The sequence below is a fragment of the Leptonychotes weddellii genome, chromosome 2 (assembly GCF_054177405.1).
Source record: "Leptonychotes weddellii isolate Sample4059 chromosome 2, ASM5417740v2, whole genome shotgun sequence".
Taxonomy (NCBI): Eukaryota; Metazoa; Chordata; class Mammalia; order Carnivora; family Phocidae; genus Leptonychotes; species Leptonychotes weddellii.
The window spans coordinates 85,136,279-85,161,661 of NC_138370.1; the positions used below are offsets into that span (position 1 = coordinate 85,136,279).

At 36.5% G+C, this 25,383-nt stretch overlaps 1 long non-coding RNA gene across 1 annotated transcript in view; it reads right to left on the bottom strand.

The window, feature by feature from the left end:
• Positions 1 to 1,372: 1,372 nt before the first annotated feature.
• Positions 1,373 to 25,383, bottom strand: part of LOC145720329 (uncharacterized) — a 256,420-nt gene continuing 232,409 nt past the window's right edge. Inside the window, exon 3 of the long non-coding RNA XR_014143246.1 lies at positions 1,373 to 1,486. This is a non-coding gene — a long non-coding RNA (uncharacterized LOC145720329). The remainder of the gene's footprint in view (positions 1,487 to 25,383) is intronic.

Sequence of the window (25,383 nt, forward strand, 5' to 3'; positions counted from 1 at the left end):
GTTGTGAAAAGATGAATTAGTTGTCAGCTGGTTGCTTCTTTTTTTTTTTTTTTTAATATAGTAAGGTCATCCTCTGCTAGTGAAGGTAGGAGGGATATTGGATATTTTGAGGTACACAGAGAAGGCAAGAAAATCATTGTTCTAGAGAGCAAGAAAGTGAATTTACTAGGTAGGTAGACTTTCTCATAGTTTTAAGTGCTTATTTAAGATTTTTGCTCATAAATTTGAAGGGAGTCAAAAACGCAAACTTTTCTTCGGCCAGGTCCATTAGTTAATATGTGCAGTAACAGAGTAAGCCAATGGTTGGATTTAATTACTGTGGAGTTTTCCCAAGTGAGTCCATCAGAAAGAGGGGTAAGCAAGGCTATTTCCATGGAAGTAGTTATAGTGGTGGCCCATGAAATATGAGCTAAATGAGAAGGAAAGTGAAACATCAGTGAACAATTTTAAAAACACTTGTCGATTTTGTCTATTTGGGGCTTCAAGATCTTTCCTGTATTACATGGGTAGGATATGGCTGGTAGAGGGGTCTGTTTAACAATATCTAAAGGGGATTTTCAACTCAGAATTTTAAAAAAATAGCAATAAACTTTCTAATAAGTTCTATATTTTGTTATATGTCACATAAAATGAATTATGAATGATGGCTAATGCATGCTGATTGGCCCGCAACTTCTTCTGAGTCTAAACTGTTGATAAACTTCAACCAATGAATGTAAGGGAATAAGTACGGAACAGTATAAAGAATCTACTCTGCATTCTAATTTGTTGTTACATTTGTTGAAGATGGTGGTTTCTTGCTTCAAAGACCTTATTCATTATTATAGAATGTTCTTATTATCTGTTCAATAACTTGGAAATGGCTTCGAGCTGCTGTAGCTCTCTGTCTCTCTAGTTTCTGATTTTTGTATGCATCCATGCTCACTTTGTTCCCAGTATTTGTTCTGTAAAATTCCCATTCTTCTTTTTATTACATGGAAAAAATGCATAAAGAATATCCATCAGTAGAACTATGGAGCATTTTCCAGACAAAACAATCTAGAACAAACACTGGCAAACCATAACCCATGGGTTAATTCTGGCCCTACTTGCTTTTCTAAATAAAACTTTCCTGCAACCTAAGTATACTCATTCATTTATGTATTGTCTATGGCAGAGGTGAATAGTCATGACAGAGATCATATGGGTTGTAAAGTCTAAATTTACTATCTGACTCTTAACAGAAAATATTTGCTGATCTCTGGTTTAGAATAGCATTGCGTATATACCTCAGGTCCTGTAGTGAATGGTTCTGTTAGTCTCTTTTCAGCGGGTGACTATGGTGCAGAGACAGAAAGGCAGGTTCCCCAAGGACTTCTCTAACTTACCCTCCGTGCCCCTCCTTCAATGCTGCAGCCATCTTACAGTTGCCAAGGGTTGCTGGAATCCCTGCTGCTCACTCTCTGGCTGTTCCAAGAGTTCTTAGTGCCCTTGAGAAAGACTAAACCTATAGGTAGAATGTGGCAGTTTTTCAATTGATTTGGGAGACAATGCAGATTTTGCTAGTCTTAATTCTTTAATTTTTAAATTATTGTGTTTTCCTGTGTTTTGAGGAAGGGAGACACAAAGAAAATTGCTTCTGCTAATCTCTGTCAGTGAGTGACAGAATTTAAATCAAACAGACAGGAACTCTTGCTCTTTCCTGTGATGCAGAGTTTCCACCTCTTCCCATTGCTGGATTATCCACGCATCAAAAAATGAATGGCGTTTCTGGGAGTGTGATGTTTATTCTCACAATAGGTCTAATTCTGAGTGAAAGAACTAATTGAAAAATCAGAAGAATTTTGTCTTGATGTGCCCATGCTAATAATTACATCCATCCATTTGAATTCTGAGGAAATGGGTTTTTGCTGTGGAAATTCTTATCACAATGGGCTGACTCTAACTTGTACCCTGCTTGTAGCTTTGATTTATGATGTGCTTCGTGTTTTTTGGCCAGCTCTTTTTGAAACTGTAGAGTGGAAAGAAAATGTTTTCAACAATGTCACATCCAGAAGGTGATTTCTGGGAGCTTCAAATGCAGGCTTTAATCTTTCTTCCAGGTTAGCCACCGCGTAGGCTGCTGAAGAGCACTGGGGCTTCTTAGACACATTGGGGATTCGGGGCAGGTTTCATCCAGACGCCCTGGTGCTGCTCACCATTCTAACAGTGGCATTTTGTCTCTCGGTGGAGTCTTCTCACGTTACATTTAGGGGAAGTGACTTGTTGCTAGGCTACAGCTTCCCAAAAGCTATGACCACAGTAGTTAATTGAAATTAATTTCCCAACGTATCCTGTTCTGCGGTCTATGGAGAAAGAAAGCAGATCCTGCTTATTTTTTATCTTGTGTTCCCTTGAATTTTCCTCAAGTTTTTATTGTGCTGGTAAAGATGAAGAAAATGGGAATCAGGGTGGCAAGGAGAGGAGTTATAAAGGGAAAATTGATTGCAGGACAGTGTTTTGTTTTGTGAGAGATAAAGAAAGCTATGTCAAAATTCACTAGGGTTTTAGGACTGTGGGCTGAGAATTTAGGTAGTCTCTGCCATACCACATGTATGTGGAGTTAAGGTGTAAACTGGGGGAGGTGTTTGAAAAACATACAGACTGGGCTGCCTGGGTGGCTCAGTTGGTTAAGCATCTGCCTTCGGCTCAGGTCATGATCCTAGGGTCCAGGGATCGAGCCCCATGTTGGGCTCCCTGCTCAGCGGGGAGCCTGCTTTTCCCTCTCCCTCTGCTCATGCTCTCTCACTCTCAAATAATTAAATCTTTTTTTTTTTGATTTTATTTATTTATTTGACAGAGAGAGAGAGACAGCGAGAGAGGGAACACAAGCAGGGGGAGTGGGAGAGGGAGAAGCAGGCCTTCCGCTGAGCAGGGAACCCGATGTGGGGCTTGATCCCAGGACGCTGGGATCATGACCTGTGCTGAAGGCAGACGCTTAAGGACTGAGCCACCCAGGCACCCCTCAAATAATTAAATGTTAAAAAAGAAAAGAAAAGAAAAACATATAGGCTGCCATGGAAGTTTTCCCTCCTTTTTTAGAGAAAAATCAACACATTTTTACTCCCTCCTTCCCTCCCTCCCTCCCTCTCTTCTGTCTCTCTCTCTCTTTGTATATGATTATGACTTAAACATCTAAACTATTTGTGAAGGTTTCCTCACCCTTCTTGGCCAGAACAAGAAACTGCTTGGCAGTAAGAATATGGAAAGAAAGATTTACTTTATAAAATCTGAGTCAGAAAACATTTATCATAATTGGCACAATGGATAGTTTGGGACTTATGTTAGGGATCATCTACTATTTTAAGATAGTTGCCCTTTTTTTTTTGATGAAAATCTTAAGGTTATGTTCTCTCTCTCCCCTCTTCCTTCCTCCCTCCTCCCTTCTTTTTTTTTTCTTTTGTTTCGTTTCTTTTCTTTTCTTTTCTTCTCCTTTCCTTTCCCTTCCTTTCCTTTCCCTTCCCTTCCTTTCCTTTTTTTTTCCTTTCCTTTCCTTTCCTTTCCTTTCCTTTCCTTTCCTTTTATGAAAACATCTATTCCAATTCAAAAATTAAATTAATCATAGACTTGGAAATAAGAATGTAGATTTGTGGGAAGATTTCTATGACATAAGTGATAATTCACCTTAAGTTAGCAAGTCAAAACCCAAATGAGAGAGGAAGGAAAGAAGGGATGACCTATTACTTAAAACTTGCTTTACCAGGTGAAAATGTCAGAAAATGAGATCCAAATTCTGGGTTCCCTCCGCATTTCACCATCCACCCTGGATGTTATTTTTGTTTGTTTGTTTGTTTTAGTGTTCAGAGAATATAATCACAGAAAAAAGTAATGGGATCATAAGAGGACTATCACTAACATTACAGCTATACTTGCGAAATAATTTGATTATGGCTGATTGACATAAATGCAGTCATACAATAATCACTGATTGTCTACTCTGTGCCAAGTATGGAGTTACATAATAGGGATAGAAATTTGAACAAAATGGTCCACCCATCCTTTATCCTCAATAGGCTTCAAGTCTTTTTCTATGATACTGGAAAATTAATCAGAAGACCAAAATAACAAACTATTTCAGTTGTCAAAGTCATATCTTTCTGATCAGGCAATAATAATAAAATAATTCCAGCAATTAGGCAATACTTTCCTTGAAGTCAACTCAGTTTTTCACAAGGTATTATAATAGATCTAAATGAGGAGAAAAGTGGAATAATTAACATGGTATGGCACTTGAATTTTTATTGTGTGCTGAAGAGTTATTTTGAGTATTAAGTGCAAAATGTAAGCAGGTATTGTAAGTATGTAAAGAAAGATTAGTGCAAGAGAAAGTCAATGGACTGATTGAGTTTAGGGGTTTATGTAATTCTATTACCCTAAGAATCCACCCTTCTGCTTCACTGCAGGCTGTCATGAGGCAGTGAGAAACACAGGTCCAAATCTGAGACCCAACTCAACCCTTTACTAGAGAGGGGACTTTGGATGTACAATGTCACATTATTTTGAATCTGAGTTTTCAAATTTTTAAAAATTGGCCACAATAATATTTACTAAATCACAGGAATAATGGCGTGAGATCCAGCAAGTGAAAACACTTTGTAAACCTTAAAATTGAAAGGATTGTTAATATTAATAGACAACCAGTTTGAGGATATTATATATGTGAGCACATCTTTCTGTTTTTGTAGAGTCTTTTACAAAGCACAAATCTTCCTCTTTAATCTTTTTTTCTGTTTTCCCCTTTCCTCTAATATTTAGTTAATTTTCTTAACTGATATCTACTCCCTTCTCCATTTCTCTTCATTATATTTGTAAGCCAAAATTTGATATTGTGACCAATAGACCTAATCACAGGGTTAATAATGAAAGTAAAATCATAACTTAATGTGAATTTTGGTGCAGTGGAGATCTCAAATCATGGAATCTTCACATATATTTCTTCCTATTTACCGATATTTGAGTCTAATTAAAACAGCATTTCTATACGCATTAGATTTCCAATTATTATTTTTTCTGTTTTTAAAAAATTTATTGGTATTGCAATATGATGCTTTCCATCAGCTGTTGTTACAGAAATAGACTATTTTCCAAATATTTTGGAATACTTAGAACATTTGAAGGGTTAAATTAGCTTTACTTGCCTAACCTGGGAACCAACTTCTACTCTCTCAGCATTTTGCTTACTTCTATTACAGCATTTAGTACACTTGTTTTGTAAGTTGAATGTTCATCTTCTCTCTTCTTTACTTTAAAACTTATCCAGGATAGGAATTATGTTCCCATCCTGTCTATATCATCAGCACTAATCCTGATGCCTAACAATTATGTTCAATGATGTTTGCACAATAAATTATTTGCATTGAAAATGTAACATTTGTCTGTATGTAGCTTTTCAATGATGTTTTTAAAAAGTATTTTTATAAATAGAGGACTTTCTATGGCTATTGTGTATATGTGGATGTTCACATATGATAATCAGAATAGATTTATCAATGGCCCTTGAATTCTTACTGTGTTTACCAGAAGCAGTAGGGATTTACAGTGATATATTCATAGTATCAAAATCAGTCAACTTTGTTAGCAATCTTGAGAATTTGCATAGATTATTTTAGTACTATGGTAGAAACACCATATAATAAACTTTGGTTGTATGAGAATATTAAAGTAAAAATCTACAAAAATCCTAGACTGTAAAAGTTATTAAATGATATAAAAGTTTATTTGAATAGGGGCTCCTGGGTGGCTCAGTCGGTTAAGCATCTGACTCTTGATTTCAGCTCAGGTCATGATCTCAGGGTCGTGAGATTGAGCCTTGTGGTGGGCGCCACGCTCAGTGCAGAGTCTGCTTGAGATGCTCTCTCTCCCTTTCCCTCTGCCCCTCCTTCCATGCTCTTTCTCTCTCTCTCTAAAATAAATAAATAAAATCTTTAAAAAAAGTTCACTTATTTATCTGAATAAATAAAAAATAAAACAAAATGTATCATGAGAAATAAATCCTCTATGTTGTATAGATACTAATTCTGTTTAAAGTATTTTACAATATAATACAATCCAAAGCAACATTTTAACATGACTTTGGTGAGGGTTGTCTTTACAAAATTATTTAAAAGTTTATTTGAAATAATAAGTGAGTAAGCATAACCTAAAAAAAATTAACTGTGTAATAAGGTGATGGGAGGGAATTGCACTAATAGTAAAACATATAAATCTAAAAAAATCACTAGAATAGATTAATACTATTTTATAAAACAAATGGAAAAAATATCATTATATAGTACTACTATAAAAAAAACAGAAAAGAAAATAAAAAGTGCCATAAAGTCCTGAAATTGACACAAGTATGGACAGCATATAATAATGCTTATGTTAGTACATAATAAAAATATGCTACAAATTAATGGGAAAGTTGTGTATTACTCAGCACCAAGTCTTTTTTTCGTAAAAAAATACAAAAAACATAATGGAAAACTAGTAAAAATGATTACTGAATATATGATAGCAAAGAATTAATGGTTTTAATATATAGGAGCTTTATCAATCGGTAAGAAAAAGACAAATGTACTAACGGATGAATAGGTAAGGGGCAGCACAGGAATTTCTAACAGAAGAAATACATGTCAACTGAACTAATATCCAATATATAAAAAGTAAATCAATTATGTTATCTTATATATACTAAGGTTAACAACATTTTTTAAAAATTAATCAGTTATGGAGCACCTGGGTGGCTCAGTCGATTAAGGATCTGACTCTTGACTTCAGCTCAGGTCATCAAGCCCCACGTTGGGCTCCCTGCTCAGTGGGGAGTCTGCTTCGCCCTCTGCCCGTCTGCCACCTCTTACTCTCCCTCTCTCTCAAATAAGTAAATAAATAAAAATCTAAAAAAAAAATCAATCAATTTTGAGGTACCTATGTGGAGAGTGTGTTTGCTGAGTATCTAAATATCTCTACTCTACTGTTTCTTGCAACTCACAAATAAAATAACAAACAAAAATAATTTTAAAATGCAGTATCAATACAGATAAAGGGGAAAAAGGAAAGGAAATGCCTAAATTGAATTGGAACAGAATTATATGGTTTCTTTTTTTTCTGGAGAGAAAATTAGCAGTATTTACCAAAATCCCCAGCAGTAAGCACTCCATTACCCTCCCAAAGTTACATTCCTAGGAATCTTCCTTAAGGAACTAATTGAGGATGAAGGCAAATATTTATCTAACAAGATATTTTACAATCATTGTTTATAATGGAGAAAAATAGAATTTAGTTAAATAACCCTCCACAGAGGGATTAAACAAATGATGATAAAGTCTACAGTGGAAACCATACATTCACTTGCAATCACATCATAAAAGAATATTTAATTACATGAGTATGTCTGTGTATGATATAATATATGTATGAAACAATATGTATGATATAATACAATTTTTGCAAGAGATTTCATTACATTGGGAAAAAAGCAAGTGTAATATACATTTGCAGATGGCTCCCTTCATCACTGGCCTTGATGTTATAGTCAAAATGGCTGTTAAGTGCAGATGCTCTATCTTACCCATGTACTTTTCAGGCATTCCTTTAACCACAGAACCTAATCTGTCTCTACACAGTCTACTCCTTGGTGATGAAATAAGCACCTCTCTAGGAAACCTGTACCCACATGGGTTAATCTCTTAGGCATGACCATCATTCCCATACACCTAGCTTCGACTTAGTCTTTAAAAATGTTCAAATTTCTCCAGAAATCACCTGGAAAGACAACAAAATTAAGTAGTTTAGACATTAACTGAAATCTATTTAAATTATTGTTCATCATTACTTAAATGAGAGTAATAAGGCCCAAAAGCATAAGGCATAAAACAAAAAACATTTGAGAAGGTGATAAAGTAAGAAAAATGTAAACGAAAAATACAACATCTTTGCTTTACTTCTATAAAATTTTGTCTCAATGTCAACAAACTGTGACAGGATATAATTTTGGCGAAGTTTTCAATGTTACTATTTTTTGGTCATTCATGAAAACCAGGGCACTATTTAGTGGGCATCAATTCATAAATGAGCATCATAATTTTTACAGTTCAGTATTTGGCATCGTGCATTGCCATTAGGCACTCAGCTGAAGAATGTGATATATCTGGTAGCTTCAGTTTGAAATCACCCAGATTATTTTGGTATAGCCAACACAGATTTTTTTTCTAACATTTGTATCCTCTAGATCTTACATTTACTTAAGAGTCTATTGAGTGCCTACTACAAAAAGGCAAGTACTGTACTTCTCCAGTCCTGGACATCTACCTGTCCATTCTTAGAGGCGCTAGGCTGGCTCAGTTGGTAAAGCATGCAACCCTTGATCTCGGAGTTGTAGTTTCGAGTCCCACCTTGGGTATAGAGGTTACTTAAAAATAAAATCTTTAAAAAAATTAACATGCTCAGCTCCATGAAAATGAGGGCAGTTTGTGGAGGGAGATGCTGGAACATCTCCTCAATGAAAACCATCAACTGGCTCTGAATCAGAAAAAAAAAAAAAGTCTCCTTTTAATTAGTAATTGCTCTGGATTTTTCTTCATTGATCTTTATATGGAAAATGCTCTCACTGAGCTAATCTAATGCCAAGTCTGTGATGTAAGATGCTTTTATTGCTTTGACTTTGTAGTAACAGGAGGAAAGAACAGCTACTTCTGAATTCTGAAGGAGGCAGTACGTAGGCTTCCATAAACACAGATGATGTTCCTGAAAGAATGGAAATGTGCTTAGGCTTAAATCAGGTAATAAAGGTGGCACTTATGTTGCCAGGCGACACTGAATCACACAGCTTCCTCTTTTTAAAAACGGTCTTCCCATCCAAAGGCTGCGAGGCCATGCAGCATTTATAAAGCATCTACTATGTGCCAGGACACTGGACAAGGAACTGACAGTGCAGACATGAAGGAGAAGATCCCTATTCAAAAGAAGCTCTTATAAAGCTGGAGAGATAAAATAAGTAATTTCCATAATGAGATTTTTTTTGTTCTATTAGAGACATGAGGATAGAAGAGATACTTCTACCCAGGAAGGGCTTGAGACATCTCCACTGAGGTGTTGAAGAAATTGGGGGAAGGGAATGGAAGGAGCTGGCATTTCAGGCTACAGGAATCACACGAGCAAAACCACTAGTGAAAAGTTCTACCTGGTAGAAAGCAAACACTCTGCAAGACTCAAACCCAAAGTAAATAGCAATGAAGCCAAAGACAATCCTCTAGTTGCTAGAGGTGTCTGGAAAAGCCTACGTTTAATCTTCCCTGTTCTTTATTGGCTGTATTTGCTTGCTTCTGTTGCTGAGTTTCGCCTGAGGGTTGGAAAGTCTTTCATGTGTATCAAATGTTTTTCTCCAGGTTTCCTTTCCCCCCACTTTAGTACTGCATTTCTGGGGATGGTTGCTGGTTTAAGTTGTCTTTCCTGCTCCATGGTGTTTTTTCTGCTATCTTTGCTCGAGGTTGTGCTAACTACAGTTCTGCTGCTTCTTAATTATATTCTTAATCTCTACAGGCTTATAACAGAAAGTCTTTGGCTCTAGGCTGCAAGAGGAGAGATTGTAAGAGCAGCAAATAATACACAAAATGAGACCATTCATAATTGTTTAAAAAATGGGAAGGCTAGCAGCTGCTCAATTCCAATTATTTCTGTTATCTGCAGAATTTCTTACTGAAGGCAAGAATAATCACTGTACTCAGCAGCTTGGGAAATACACTCATATAAAACACAGGCTCCATAAAACTGCAAAATTACAGGAAGTTTAGATGTACTTGAATACAGGGAAAAACTGAGACTGGGGAAAAATTGTGTCTGAGGTTGCCTTAAAATAGTAATATATCCAGAGGGCTTTTAGTATTCACAAATATTCGTTCCTCTCTGCATTGTGTTACTGAAGACTTAATTAGCCCCACTTCATAGATGAGGAAACTAAAGCACTCAGCATGTTCAAGTTCATATAGCAATTCCGCAGTGAAATCAAGAACAGAATTCTGATTTTCCAGTTCCCAGGCTCATGATTTATTCCCCTGTGTCATAGCTCTTGTTTTTCCCACACTGTGACCTACCAGATGGCAGCGACAGCTGAAGTCAATGTCTGAATATTCTCATGTTATGGCTTTTTACGTACATAAATGTAATGTGATATTGCCATTTCCCCTATTAATATGGATGCTGTCTCTGTTGGCAACATCTCTCTTTATCCATCTTCCAGGAATACTTTTCTAGTAAGATATAATTGTCTTGTAATCCTGGACTTTCAGATGATGGGATACTCCCTCAAAAATTTATTTTTCAGGGCGCCTGGGTGGCTCAGTTGGTTAAGCGACTGCCTTCGGCTCAGGTCATGATCCTGGAGTCCCTGGATCGAGTCCCGCATCGGGCTCCCTGCTCGGCAGGGAGTCTGCTTCTCCCTCTGACCCTCCCCCCTCTCATGTGCTCTCTCTCATTCTCTCTCTCTCTCAAATAATAAAATCTTTAAAAAAAAATTTATTTTTCAATTTTCTATGACAGATATTTGCCATTGTTTTCCTTTTATGGGCTAGCTTTGGTGAATCTGTGTCAGAGAGTTTGTTTGGTTGTTCTGTTTGTTCCAGTAAATATAAGAGGATTCCTATTCAGCTTTTTCAAATACTCTACCTACTTGGTGGTATTGGACTGTGTGCTTTATTCCCATGCCTCCCCCTTCCATCCACCCACTAACTTTTATCCACCCATCCCTACATCCATCTATCCCTTCCTTTAGCCAAATAATCACTCCGTAGTGCTTACCATGTGCAAGGCACTATTGGGGATGCTATGAAGAAGATAAAAATTCAGCCACCAAATTCTTTATTCCATAAGCTTACAGTCTGATAGGTTAGTCAGGACAATAATTTATTAAATTATTCACTCATTCTACAATTTTTGGATGAGCAGCTGGTACATAAGTCCCATGCTAGATAACAGAGAACTAAATAAATACTGCCTTTGTCAATCATAGACTCTATGAATGAGTGAAGAGCTACTGTATTATTGTTAAGTTAAAATAGGATGAGTATTAAGGGAATACATAGGAGCAACACCTCCTATGGAGGCAGAAAGGCTTCTTGAAGGAATTACCTGATACCTAAAACATGACTATGAATTAGCCAGGTAGAGGAAGAAGAGAGTGTTCTAGGAAGAAGAAACATAAAGGTCCTGAAGAGAAAAAAAAAAGCTTATCACATTTGGAATCTCAACGAAGTTTATTAAGTCTGTTTCTGGAGTGTGAAGAAGGGGACTGGTGAGAAATAGACTTCCAGTAGAGAAGTGTGGAATGAATGGAAGCACCTTATAGGACAGACTAATGAAGATATCAGAACTCTTTAAATATCCTTGGCTGTTTGTTTTTAAAACCTTCTCCATCTCCTTGGTAGAGAAAAGATTAGACCCACAGTTCTCCAAATATTCTCAAGACCAGCAGAATGGGTATCTCCTGGGAACCTTTAAAAATGAAAATTCTTGAATTTTATCCCAGAGCTACTGAGTCAAAAACTATGGAGATGGGGACTCACCAATACATGGTTTCACAAGCTTTTCAGGTGATTCCACCTGAACTTGAACTTGTGCACTCAAGTTAGAGAACCACTAGATTAAAGAGGAATAAGATTGGAGGAAGAGAGATTGAGAGATTGGCACAATAACCCATGTAAGAGTACACAAATAATTACACTGTGAGCTAGAAGATTCAGGTGTCATGGCAGAGGCAGAGACCAACTGCCATATTTATTCAGAGGAATAGGTCAGGCTATAAAATAGTCTTTATAGGGGAGAGGTCATTTGAGCTGAACCTCTGGACTTTAACTCTTAATTTATTATCCTATGTATTACTTTTTTTCTAACTATTTCTGATCGTAGTTTTGAAAAAAAATTAATTGTCACACTACTAGCTTTATGTAGTGACTACAGAGTAATCCATCTTATTAGCGAATAATTTCTCACTGAGTATTTTATCACAAAAAACTTCAAAATCAATTGACTCAATCATTTGTATACAATATTGATAAAATTCACCCAATAAAAAGAAATACTTCGGGGCCAATTTTAATACTGAGCCTCTTTTTTTTAAAGTTGTTCATATGTAATCTAAAAATGATGATTTTTTAGCTTATAAAATTACATACACATATACACATATATACACATTCTGTATATATATGTGTGTGTATATGTATATATAATATTCTTGTCTTTAGAGTTTGCTGGATATTTATATATGTTTGCTAGAGAAATTAACTGTAATGTAACTTGAACATAGCACTGTGTCTGTTTTCTTTTTTCCTCCCCCTACCCCCACCTTCTCTCCTTTCTGTCTCTTTGAACTGTGGCCAATTAGATCATAAATCCTTGAGGAGAAGCTAGTTTTTTTTGACCATGTAGCCCAGAATTGGTGCAAAGTCATAATTAAAATTGCATGCTATTCTTTTTGTGTATAGTCAAATGGAAACTGCAAAGTTTGCTTTTCTTCATGTTCACATATTTTCTAGCTGGCCTGCCAAAATAGAATCTAGTTTTTGTTTTTTATTCCATTGACTTAGCACTTATTTTAATAAACATTTCTGACATTTTTTAATGCCTCGTTATACTTGACTTGTTATAAGTAGCATTTGCAGTATTTAACTCTAGAAATAGTGATGCTAAGGTTTCAGTGCTCCAAGTCAAAAAAAGCCCTAGAACTTAATTTTTGCATATGTATCATGTGTATGTATTTAATTTTCTTTCAATATAGATGTTCTTGTATAAAATAAGGCCAGTGTGAAATGTTCAGAAAAATCCTGTAAGGATTAATCGTAAGAAAGCTGAACAAAGAGTGAACTTTGCCAAGGCTTTTAAAAAGCCAGCTGTATGCATCTGCTTGTTAGCATGTAGCATTATTCTAAGCTGGGAATTGTGTACACTTCACAGTATACATGGGCCATTTGTCCTGGGAACATATTTTGTGACTGCCAAAACCAAACAGAGTTAACCAGTTCCCGTGAGAGGAACATGATGGTTCTGAAACAAAAGGGGAAAAACTGAAAATAGAGGACAATTCTCATTGTTAGGGTGGGAAGTAAACTGGAAACGAAGGAAAAAAAAATGAATCGAATTAGTTAAACTACTTTCAAAACATTTTTTCGAAAACTTTCGAATTTAATGATCATTAATAATGACAAAGTATTGCAGGGTACTATTTTTATTTTAGTAAATACCTTGCTAAATAATATGTTTAGGGCATTTTTAAAATGGTGTATGACATTCAATGATGTAGTGTACCAGACTATGTTCTGAATAAAAATCCTACTGTTCAGTTTAAAACTTAAATTAAAACTTTGAATCGCTCATTTATGCTAAATATAGAATCAATCTTAGACTATTTTTTATTACATATTGGTTAGGATCAGGTTCAGATGATTACAGCAAAAACAAACAAACAAACAAACAATAACAGAAAGACCCAGACAGCTGAGGCCTAAAGAAATAAAAGCCTAGATATATAGTCCGAAGTAATCAGCCCATGGCTGGAGTGGTAGCTCCATTAGGTCTTTGGGACCTCAGACTTCATTCAAGCTCTGGGCCTGGCTGTCCCTCAAGCACTATTCTCCCCCCTCAAGAAGCCTCTGGAACTCATAAATTATTCTAGACAACAGGATGGAAGCAACAAAAAATAAAGATATCCTCCCCTTCTCATATGAAAATATTTTCATGCTACCTTTTCCAGATGCATATACTTTACACAGCTGCAATCATATTATATATGGAATGTTGTGCTTTTTTATCCATAATTTTTTTCATACCCACAATTCTCACTGCAATTGCCCCTTCATTCTCTTTTGAATGGGTGTCCTTAATTATTTAACTTGCTCCTGATTCTTGGACATTTTTTTGGCTCTGTTTCACTTGTATAAATAAAATGAAACATTTTCATACAGAGTTGTCTTATGTGTTATTTTCAAATGGATGAATCTTACAAAATGGGAATAATAGAACAAAGTATGCAAACATTTTCATAGTACAGTACTTGAAACATATTGCCAAATTATTTTTCAAAAAGATAGTGCTAATTTACTTTGCTATCAGCTACGTATGATTTACTTTACCATTGTTAGTATGCTCTCCAAGAACGTTAGATGTTATAGTTTTTAATGGTCAATTTAATAGATGAAAAATCGTACCAGCTGCTTTTATTCTAATTCTATTTATTGCTTCTTACGAAGATTGCAGGCTTTTCAATATGTTGGTTTACTAAGTGCAATTTCTCTTGAGGGAATTGACTAGTCATATTTTTTACCTAATCATTGGAGCACTTTTTTTCCCCAATTTTACAATAAATTTATATTTAAAAATACAACCTTTTTTCATGTTTGTTGTAAATATTTTTCTAGATATTTTTACCATTTTAAAAGTTTTACAATAGTTTAGAATTTGTATATAGCTAAAGGTTGATTATTTACTTTAGCATTTCTTCTATTGCCTTTATGCTTAGGAAACTTAGGTATTTTCAGCTTACGTTTTCACTAGCTCTTCCCTCAGACAGTTGATGAATACTTAATTTTCTTTTTTCTGCGGCACTTTAGATCATATGGAATTTTGTTGTGTAGTGTATAATGTGGATCAAATTGCTTTATCAACTTGCTATTGGGTTAATTTAGCAACCTTTAGAAAAGGTTTTAATTTTAATATTCCTTGTTATTTTCTTATAGCATATTCCTCATGCATTAAATATTTATGTAGAATTGAGTCTATTTGGGGCTTTATGATTTAATAGTTCTTCATGACTATTCATGTATAAACACTTCACCTTCAATTAGAATTGTTTAAATCATGTGCTCACTCATTGTTCATTCTTGATTCATACATTCATTCAGCAAGTATTAACTGAATTTGTAAGCTAATGCCAGGTATAAAGTGGTAACAAGACACGGTTTTGATTCTTATAGAAGTTACATATTTTTAGGTGAATAGTCTAAATATATAGATTACAATTCACAGGACAAGACCTTGAACAAAGAGTGTCATGATGTAGAAGCTCAGCGTTTACAAATCAATTTTCCATGTATTCTGTTTGGAAAACAAACAAACAAACACGTCCCATCATTAGAAAATGTCTGTCATGTCTACGATGGAACAATAATTGAAGAAAAAGCACTTGTCTCACTGACAACATGCAGAATGAGTACTTTCATTTTACTAATAGAGATGATGGATTTGAACTAATCAACCAGGGACTCTTAGATGATTGGACTGGTTTTCTGCATCATGTCCCATAGTGACAGTGACCCCTCACCTGAAATGTGTCAGTCACTGTTGCATTGACGGCCGCTTCGAAAGGATTCCTCAGGGGCCCCCCAAAATATGTTTTCTCTTCCCTGTGCTAATTCCTTCTAATCACTCATAATTCCTTGGACTTGATCTACTTTGACTGTTACCTCCTTGTCTGATTACAAATGGAAATCCCTATAAATAGTTTCACATAGACTATCTGGAAGAGGAGAATTTAAGGATAATTGTTAGAAGTAAGGTGGGAGAGGAGTGAGGGGGTAGGTAACGGGACAGGAATTAAGGGGGGCACATGATGTAATGAGCACTGGGTAGTATATGCAACTGATGAATAACTGAACTCTACCTCTGAAACTAATGATATGCTATGTTAATTAATTGAATTTAAATAAAATTAAATAAAAAAAGAAGTGAGGGCATGTAGTTATACAATATCATGTGTAGAGTATTTATAGAATTTATTTCAAGCTTAGTGGAGAATGAAATATTTTTGCTTATTCTCTTTGATGAGTAGATTGTAGAACAAATATACCAATAATAAATTTTTTTTTAATATTTTTAAAGATTTTATTTATTTTTTTGTCAGAGAGAGAGAGAGCACAAGCAGGGGTAGCGGCAGGCAGAGCAGGTAGAGGGAGAAGCAGGCTTCCCGCGGAGCAAGGAGCCCAATGAGGGACTCGATCCCAGGACCCCGGGATCATGACCTGAGCCGAAGGCAGACGCTTAACTGACTGAGCCACCCAGGCGTCTCAATAAATTTTTATTTTTTAAATGAACTTTTATCTTAGGAAGTTTTAAAAAAATTGTACCATCTATAGTTACTGTAGATAATCAGAAAATATTGTTAAACAGAAATGAAAAAATTATTATAATTGGCCCAACTTTCATAATGGACCATTTGGCCTTTTTTTTTTTTTTTTTAAGATTTTACTTATTCATTTGAGAGAGAGCGAGAGTATGAAGGGGGTGAGCGGCAGAGGGAGAAGCAGACTCCCCACCCAGCAAGGAGCCCGATGCGGGGCTCGATGTGGGTCTCGATCCCAAGACTCCGGGATCATGACTTAAGCCTAAGGCAGACGCTTAACCGACTGAGCCACTCAGGCACTCCCATTTGGTCTTATGTTTTAAAATCACTAAAATGAGGGACGCCTGGATGGCTCAGTCGGTTAAGCGGCTGCCTTCGGCCCGGGTCATGATCCCAGGGTCCTGAGATCGAGTCCCACATCGGGCTCTTTGCTCAGCAGGGAGCCTGCTTCTCCCTCTCTCTCCCTCTGCTTGTGCTCTCTCTGTCAAATAAATAAAATCTTTAAAAAAATAAAAAAAATAAAATCACTAAAATGTGTGCTATTCTAATGAACAAACTCCATCTCTAGGAATATTTTCCAAGGCAATATGAACAGGCGTGCAAATATTTATTTATAAGATTTTCATTAAAGTTTTATTCAAAATGCAAAAATGGCTACATATTTAAATTGTTTCATTCAAGTAATAAAGCAATATGATGACATTAAAATGACAATCTGGAAATATATGTATTACTGGTAAGGAAGGGTATTTATGTTTTATTTTGATTTTAGCTGTTGGCAAATTATAAACTTGTATAACAAATGTTACACACATATGGGGGAAGTGTCTAAAACATCACCCAAAATAATTTACTCTGAGCAATTGTATTACAGAAGATTCTATTTTTTCATTTCTAGCAGTTCTCTAAAATTACACAGTGATCAGCACTACATGCAAATCAAGTCTTTTTATTCATGTTCACTGAGTATGGGACAAAGTTGTTCTTATAAATGACCAATAAGGCTTAGAAAATGATCACAATGATCATAAAATGATCACAATTTCTTTGAACCAACATTTAAAAAATACTTTCAGTTTTTATTAATTCTATTTTTAATTAGCATTTCTTTATGCTGTACATTTGATGATTAGGAAAGTGATATACTATCTAAATGATTATGAATCATAGCAGGTGATTATAAGCCAGTCTATATTAGGGCATGAGTATGCTAGTGTTAAAAATTATTGGCTTGTGGGTTCTATCTCTTTAAAAATGCATTTAAAAATGATGCATTTAATTATTCCGTAACAGTTTTCTTTGAATATTAATAATTGCTAATTCATTGAACCATTGCCTTTGTATAAAATGCAGCATTGTAACGTTAGACTAAGAAAAAATTAGAAACAGGGGCGCCTGGGTGGCTCAGTTGGTTAAGCAACTGCCTTCGGCTCAGGTCATGATCCTGGAGTCCCGGGATCGAGTCCCGCATCGGGCTCCCTGCTCAGCAGGGAGTCTGCTTCTCCCTCTGACCCTCCTCCCTCTCATGCTCTCTGTCTCTCATTGTCTCTCTCGCAAATAAATAAAATCTTAAAAAAAAAAAAAGAAAAAAGAAAAAATTAGAAACAGAAAACCTGTTTCTTGGGAATTCCCATTGGCCAGGTATGTCTACTAAGCATTTAGCTGAGAAATGTTTGAAATCCCATCAGTGCATATCACAGTGTAAATATGCAGCTCTTAGCCCTTTATCTATAAAAGAAGAATGCCTCTCTGGGAGTAAAATGTTATAAATTCAAATTGGTTTATCCAATGTTCAATCTCACTTTTATTTTTATATCAGTTAAAAGCAATTTTGAGAGCAATGAGTTATTTTGCTGTATTTTTATCAGTTTATCTTGACTCAAACTATACTTAACTTTAAAATCAAATTTATCTCATTGAATTTTAAAAGCTAAAATTTGGTACATTAAATTATTAAAACCCATAGAACTATCAACTGGCCACTGTGTCAGCTAAAATTTTCTTTTAAGAATAACACCAGTTTTTCTAAGGACTCTGTGAGTGAGATAAGGCACTAGAGTGTTTTTCCCCCCAATTCTGTTCCTGTGCTTATATAAAGTATCTAGATTTGCCTCCTGTTTCATTTAAAATGCATTTCCATTGAGCTGTTGAGATAACCTGGATCAGTCTCAATCAGATAAGGCAGATGGAATTTTAAAAATGTTTATAGTGTTTATTTATGCTATTAAAGCACCTTTGCAATTTCAAAACGGGATTTGTAAGCTAGGTGTTTCAGCCACAGCCCATCCCGTCAATATGCTCGCACCCTGACTGAACAGTTCGTCTGGGGAATGCTGCTAATTTATCTCGCTTTGGACAACTGGCAGCTCTCAGTGTGAAGAAAGATCCTGTGTGAGGTGAGGGTGGAGGTAGAGGAGGGGGAAGATCAGCTGTAGGAGACTCAGATTTATGCTACTTTTGACTCTGTATGATGTGTACAATCTAAAAAATTTGCTGGCCTGGTACACTAGCTATTTATTCAGAGGAGAGATGACGGGAACCTGGCAGGTGGTGCAGGAAACAGGCAGCCGAGAGGAGAGCGCGTGAAGGCCCCCAACCTGGCGTTGCTGAGGGGTGTCCTCACAACCAGAGAGCCCAGCAAAGGGGATTACAGGCCAGCGCCAGGCATGGGATCTGTTGGCCTCCGTGAACTCCCACAACAGAACACAAAGGAAGGAGTGTTCCCAGACAGCAAAGGCCCTGCATGGATTTGGAAAGAGGGAGGGAGGGATATTTTTAAAACATTTTTTTAAAAGATTTTATTTATTTATTTGACACAGAGAGAGAGATAGCGAGAGCAGGAACACAAGCAGGGGGAGTGGGGGAAGGAGAAGCAGGCTTCCCGATGAGCAGGGAGCCTCATGCGGGAGTCGACCCCAGGACCCTGGGATCATGACCTGAGCTGAAGGCAGACGCTTAACGGCTGAGCCACCCAGGCGCCCCGAGGGAGGGCTCTTTCATATGGCTCAACTCAGACTTCTGCCGTCATCTTGGGCTAGAAGCTGTGAATTTGGGCAATGTTTTCTCCTTTTGCTCTCCCCTGTCCTCAATTCCTACCAAAAAAAATTCGATTTCATAGATATTTTCATTTGTTCATCCACTTATTCTTTCCTGAAGATTTATTGAGTGGTGAATCTATACTAGGTAAAATACTAGCCCTAGGGGACAAAACAATCTGCCCCACAAGCTAGTAAAGAAAACAAACATATAAAAACACAATAAAAAATAGAGAAAATGCAATTAAGTTGTACTGACTCCAAACCCAATGTTCCCTAGAAACCCTAACTATACCCCTCAGCCTGTGTTTACTTCTTTGTCAACAACGGTGCAGAGTGAGGTGTTAGTGGCTCCTGGTCATTAGGCAGTTTCCTTGGAACAGCCTACATTTTCTTTTTTCTTTTGTTTTTTTTTTTTAAGATTTTATTTATTTATTTGAGAGAGAGAGAATGAGAGAGAGCAAGCACATGAGAGGGGGGAGGGTCAGAGGGAGAGGCAGACTCCCCGCCGAGCAGGGAGCCCGATGCGGGACTCGATCCCGGGACTCCAGGATCATGACCTGAGCCGAAGGCAGTCGCTTAACCAACTGAGCCACCCAGGCACCCCAGCCTACATTTTCTTGACAATTGCTTGAGAAAATAGTTATTTGACAAGTTTTATTTTTCATTTTAATATTTAGAAACTTGTAAAAGGAAGTTGAAATATGTCATAATCATAAATACAAACCAACATACAAGATGATGGAGGACATCATTCCCCTAATCTTGCTGTATGAGCAGCAGGGTCAGAGAAGGATGACATTTCCCATTAGAGAGGATAGGACAGTTGTGCGCGAGGAGTAGATGGAAAGGCATGGAAGACAGTGTGCATGGCAGTTGTACACAGAGGTTGGGTGCAATCTTAGCACCTAAGAAATTAAACTTTGCAGATAGAAGAAATGTCTCCAGATGAATTTTAAGAAGTCAGGCTGAATTAAGTGCCCTATACATCCTTTAAATTTCTCCCAAAGAAAAACCCACAGTAAAGATCTATATGATTGTTCAAACTTGTGGGACTGACATTTTCTTACTGTAAATCAGTACAGATATTAGGCTACAGGTCTGCTGAGCTGTATGCAGTGATACAGACCCTGATGACATTCTATTGCCTAGGAAGAACAATGGTTTGGAAGTTAGAACACCTGAGTCACATACCAAATTCTCAGCAAGCCATATTTTCTCTTCCTGGGTTTGTATGCTCATTAGAAGTAGGACTTTAAAATCTCTAAAGAAAATTTCAGTTGTCACAGATAAGGAGAAAGAATGATTGCTGAGGAACTTAGGTCAGAGCTTCTCTGGTGTGTGTGTTCTCTAATTTTAATCTTTTGAAATGTTCTCCTTATAAGCAGCACATCTGCGCAGGAAACACCCAAGTGGAATCCTTGCCCATGTGCCCTGGAAGCTAGGAATGGCCAGTTGAATAGCCATTCGTTCATTACGAAATTCCAGGAGGAAGACCTGACTGCCGGTGGGGACAAGACAGCTTCTCCTCTAGGAATGTGGAGAGAACACAAACAAGAGAAAGACTTGAGCCTAGTCTGCTTTACTCTGACCTTGTATTATTATCCTCATCAAATACATTTCCACTATGACAGTAACAACAGTATTCTTCATAGAAACTGTACTAAGTCAGTCTCATGTTGCCATGAAAACTGAAAGATTTGAGATGTAACAAAAGAGACTCATGGTCACCGAGGGCCCATGTTATGATGGACACCGTTTTAGCTATTTATTCTGTAAGATGCTTTACTTACATCTCATTTAATCCTTTAAACTACCTACTCCGTGAGATAGGAGACATGTACCCATATTTTGGCAAATGAGGACACAGCCGAAAGTCCCAATGCTTATAAGGTCATAAGTAGTATAGAAAGACTACCTTCTGACCCCAAGCCCATGTTTATTTGTTTGTTTGCTTTTTCCATTCCATTGCTTTTCACATAATAAAGTTACTTTGTCAGTACCTGTGGTATCATGGAGACTATGAGCTAAATAAAGGAAAAGTTCATTAGGATGCTATAGGGATTAAAACTATTATGCACCTACCAGTCAGATATCATAGTTTGCTTGATGAAATGGCACATTTTCTTTATGGAACAATAAGAATAATCTATTGTTATGCAATCATATAGAGATATACATCTTTATTGAATAAAAAAATAAGATTTCATGTTGGCCACATGTAAAGTTAAGAATTATTCTTTTTTTTTTTTTAAAGATTTTATTTATTTTTTAGAGAGTGAGCGAGAGAGAAACAGCATGAGAGGGGAGAGGGTCAGAGGGAGAAGCAGGCTCCCTGCTGAGCGGGGAGCCCGATGCGGGACTCGATCCCAGGACCCCGGGATCATGACCTGAGCCGAAGGCAGATGCTTAACCATCTGAGCCACCCAGGCGCCCAAGTTAAGAATTATTCTTGAACTTATTCCGATTTATTATCCTAAATGAACCCACAGTTACTATTATTATTTTTAAAGATTTCATTCATTTATATTTGAGAGAGAGAGAGTACAAGTGTGAGTGGGTGGGGTGGGGTGGGCAGAGGGAGAGGGAGAAGCAGGCCCCCCATCAAGCAGGGAGGGACCCCAGAATCATGACCTGAGCCCAAGGCAGATGCTTAACCGACTGACCCACCCAGGTGCCCCTCCATAGTTATTATTTTTAAAACCATACAATCAAATAAATATATAGAGTGGTTTCCTCCATCATCAGACTTTGAGATGGAAGAGAGACAAATCTCCATATGATTCATCTCTATGTCTCCAAGGCTTAGCCCTGGAATCTTGGTGATAAATATGTTATTTTCTTAAAGGTAGAGGTGATAGTAAGAATAAGAGTGTATATATTTTCTATCATTTTCTCTTAAATATATTTAAAACAATGTCCATTGAGAACAATATGCTTGATGAATAGCATCTTATATCAGGCAATCGGTATAACAGTTTTAAGAGTGGCTTACAAGCCTGGTCAGGCTGCCTGGGTTTAAATCCCAGCTCTGCGATTTACCAGCTGCATGATCTTAGGCAAGCCTCGGTGTTCCTTACCCTGTGATATGGGTTGATAATCAAATCAACTTCTCAGTGTTTTTGTGAAGATTAAATGACTGATGCAATCTATTCAGTTAAGTGACTAAAACATAGTAGGTATCGATAAATATTTAATGTTATTATTAAGTGAAAAAAATAGCTTTAGGTTTACTAATGCCCACAGAAATGTCTCATACTATGCTATTAATAAAGATATAGAGAAGAATATTTTTAGTTTGATCCAAAAAATCATATTCTGCCCGTATTTTTCTGAACCCCATTTCTGAAAAAGAAACCATGGCAAGAAGAAAAAGGGATTAAAGCATACTTCAGGGAATCATATACTTTCTCATTACTATTCCATTCTCACTGCTTTCTAATTCAGCCTCTAAGTTGAACTGAAACCCCAAGCCTCCTCCAATCTTTTGATCAACTCAGAGTTTAATCCTTTCCATTTTAGCTGGATTTGCACTAAGAAGAGACTGTTGAATTATAGAAGACAACTCAATCTTCACTAAACATTAATGTCTTTGATTTTTGGTTTTCTTTTCTTTTTTTTTTTAATTTCAGGGGATCCCCATGTCAAAATATCTTTCTGGAATTTATGAGAGGATAAAAAGTAATATCCAAAAGAAAGATTATCTATCAAAAGTGATGTAGAGGTAAGTAAAAGCTTCATGAACAAAAACAAACTACCATGCTTTTGTGTTAGATGTAAAAGACTGTCATTATCCTTTTATAAGAACCTCACTTTTGACAATGAGGAAATAAAGTACCCAAGAAAACATTTTCCTGACTAGAGCCTTTTATATAAATAAATATATTGCCCCTTTCCTGTCCTTCTCCACCAGTGTTAAACAATGGTCACTTAGAAAGGAAATGATGTCAACACCCTACTGATAAAAATCAAACTGCACTGAAGAAAACACAGTGAAGCACAACAGAAACAACAACAACAACAACAACAACACAGCTTTGTAACCTCTGTAGTTTGTCATGGTAACTCCATGAAGAGCAGTCAATTATTAAATTTAAAGCACACTTCCACTACATCCCCACCTGACTTGAGTTTATTATGGTTGTACAGCTTTAATATATCCATTTTTTCAACAAAAACAACTAAGAAATCCAAAGGAATAGGTAAAAATAAATTGTCTTTGGCAAACAGAATTTATAGCCTTAAATGTATGTAACTTTCTTTTGATTAAATCTTAAATTTGACTGGCCTCCCAACCCCTTTCTTAGCTATCCATTCTGGGAAAGCCTATTTCAGCAGAGTTTACAGAATGATTGTGGGAAATATCTTGAAGACTGTTTATCAATTTAATGATACTGAATAAATGCTTGGCAGAATATTCAGCCTACGGACAAAAGGTAGTATAAAATATGTGAAGAATGATCCCATACCTGTAGAAAATTTGCAGTGTTAGAATTTAATGGGTTGCAAATCAACCTTATTCTCAAGGAAGTGATTTCTCCCATGGATGTTCTAGTTCTTTCTGAAGAATCATATATCTGGATGACCTGTTTGTCAGCTTGAAGAACCATGAAGGTCAAATATCTTTTTAGTCTTTTAATGTCTTGCTTCCTCTCTAAAGTAACTGCTCTTGTGCAAACTATTTACAAGAATAAACTATTATAATCAGTTCTTTATATTTTTCCATCAGCATTTCTTAGTTGATTATTAAGCAGATGTGGGGATTATAGGAAGCCCTCCATTGTATCTGCATTTAAATATTTAAAACCTTTTATATAAGTGCTGTAACAAAGCAGAGCTAATCCTGGTAGTCATTGCTGTCTTTCAGATAAGACAATGATGTCCTAAACTGTACCGCGGTGCTATGAAGGTAGGAGAAGGATATTGTTTAAAATGGATGGTGTCATCAAATCACCAGAAGCAAGGTGCCACAATCCACTTCAACTCCCAAATGTCCAAAGGAAATGTGAAATGCTTTCCATGGCAGAATTCTCAGTTCTTCATTTCCCCTGATGTCGAAGGTCTTATTTTAATTAAAGACCAGGCAGTAATGGAGGACTCAGTCACTACCAAAATTTGAGAACTCAGGGAAGCAGTACAGCTGAAAAGATTACCCTGTAGGGAGCTCCATGTGCTCCTTTCACAAAACCCTCTTCTTTCCAGCAGTCCTAGGTTGCACAGAGTCTAAAGTCACAAGTTCTCAAGGAAAAAATAGAGTGAATATTATCTTTGAAAAGACTTTGGAGATTCCTCAGCTGGCTGAATGCCAAGAGACCAAGGTTCAAAATAATAGCAGTAATAAGAATACACAATAATGACTTATTCTGTTGTCATATTCTAAGTAGATTTAGTCTACCCAATGAACAAATGAGCAGATTAAATAAAGAAAAGAAGAAAAGCTTAATCCATGTCTCATTCTGAGACTGAACTCCGTATGTTTTCTCGTATACTATCTTGCTTTTAGTTTCTTGAGGAATTTGTTAAACCAACATTTAATTATTTAATTATAGCTCCATATTTAAAAAGAAAGACAAAAGAAGACATCAATATTAGATTTGTGCCTCAGTTATGGCTGTTAAGTTTCAAATCAGAAAAACAAAATTTGAAGTATATCTCAAGAGAATAACAGAAAAATTGGAAGGGATGAAGACAAGCTCAAAAGGACTCTGGGACAATTACTGAGGCAAATAAAAAGCTCAACTGCACTGTACCAGTTTTTATTTTCTGAGCATGCTTATTAACTTTATCAATTTTGGGGGTATTCATAAGGAATCAGCTTGTATATTACTATTGTGACAAGCCTACAACCCTGAAATTCTTAGGAAAAATTTACTACATATGAATTTTCAGGAGACTTTTTTTATTATGTTATGTTAATCACCATACATTACATCATTAGTTTCTGATGTAGTGTTCCATGATTCATTGTTTGCGTATAACACCCAGTGCTCCATGCAGTACGTGCCCTCTTTAATACCCATCACCAGGCTAACCCATCCTCCCACCCCCCTCCCCTCTAGAACCCTCAGTTTGTTTTTCAGAGTCCATAGTCTCTCATGGTTCGTCTCCCCCTCCGATTTCCCCCCCTTCATTCTTCCCCTCCTGCTATCTTCTTCCTTTTTTTTTAAACATATAATGTATTATTTGTTTCAGAGGTTCAGGTCTATGATTCTCCAGGAGACTTTTTAATTTATCTCTAGAGAC